Source organism: Lycium ferocissimum, chromosome 10 (assembly GCF_029784015.1).
Source record: "Lycium ferocissimum isolate CSIRO_LF1 chromosome 10, AGI_CSIRO_Lferr_CH_V1, whole genome shotgun sequence".
Lineage (NCBI taxonomy): Eukaryota > Viridiplantae > Streptophyta > Magnoliopsida > Solanales > Solanaceae > Lycium > Lycium ferocissimum.
The window spans coordinates 14,421,396-14,423,030 of NC_081351.1; positions in this window are offsets into that span (position 1 = coordinate 14,421,396).

The following is a 1,635-nucleotide window of genomic DNA, read 5'->3' on the forward strand; positions in this document are numbered from 1 at the left end:
TCATCGATATTGGCATCCCCTCATTGGGATCTTGCCCTTTGACTTTGAATTTACTTTCGTCTTGAGTGGTTTTCGCCCATTTTGAGTACGAGTGGAAACCCCTTTAAATGGTTTTTGATTCTCGTTTTTTATGGCCCCTTGATAGGGGCCGGCCCCTCGATTTGGGGGCTTCCCCCGTTTGATATTGATTGTGCTTAGTGTGATGGCATGACGTACATATTGGGCGAAATTGATTATTTGACAATTCTCTTGAATTGAATTATAGCTTTCTTGATACTCGAGCCTTAGAATATTAGTATTGACATTTTGAAACTCTCCAAGGCCGGGTATTCGATACCTTGATATACTTGTTCACTTGGGCTTATTTTTACCTTATCGAACCACCTACGACGAACAAGGAATTGGAGAATTTAATGGCTCCAAGCCCAAAGTTTATACACCACTAAGCTTTATGCTTAGCGATAGTTGTTTTCTATCGTAGGTAATGTGCGAGATGAGGTATGAAGATGGCCACTTGGAGTATACTTTTGGGAGCTCTTAGTGAAGATCACATGTGCATACGTATTTAGTTTTTGTAAACTTTTTTGGGGACTTGTACATGATACGGTGTGGCACTTATGTATGAAATTTTGAAGTTTGTGGAAAACAAGACCATGTCTTGTAACTTAAACTTGGTGATTTGGTTTTGCTATCTTAGGGTGTTTTTAACCCAAGTCATGCCATATACCGAATTTGTATTTTGTCTTGTAATTATGTACAAAGGGTGAAATTAGTTTTCGTGAAAATCTCTAGTTTGGGTTTTTTTGTATCGTATGGACCCGCAATGGTGTTGTTTTGGAAATAAAAGTTCAATGCGAAGTTCTTAAGCGTGTCGACAACTTGAGAAGGGAATTACTATATTAAAATGTCGTACTTCCAATTATTTTTTTTTTTTAGCGGGGGCCATTTATTACTAAATTATAATGGTGAATATCCTTTGGCATAAGTTCCTTCTAAACGGGTAAGTGTAAAATTATCTTTTGTTACGTAAGTGGTATCCTCCTAAGGGGGATGCTACATTTTTCATCTTGTCTCTTATGTTAAGCTGGTTTGAAGGTTTAGCAAGTCTTAGAATTGAAAATTGTTATGGAGAAAAGGTCATAAAGGATTGTGTTGTAGTTGTTGAGTTCATGGACTGTTTTGAGCATGTTGTGGCTGTGTTATTGAGCCAATTTCCATGTATATGAATAATATCTAGTGTTGTTGATGTTGATGATATTATGCTCCTTAATTTGTAAGAAAGAAAGTGTATATTGTTATTGTATGTTGGTATACTTTGGGTTGTTTGGTGTATGTTCTTTGTATAGGCAGTGAAAGGAGTATTTAAGGACTTTTATAAACTTTCTATTGTTATTGTAGGTTGTTGTATATGTTGAGGTGATTGGAGAGTAAGAGGAAATGCTGCCCAAATTTTGTTAGCTTACTTAATAGCTTGGTTTGACCTCATAAGCATTTCATCGAAATAACCTTGGTGCGAATTATCTTAAATGTAGATTTGCAAATTCAGAAGGACAAGCGTTAAGTAATTAAGGAGATGACAAGGTATGTTAAGGCTAACCCTTTCTTCCTTAAGGCATGATTTCTTGGTAGTGAACC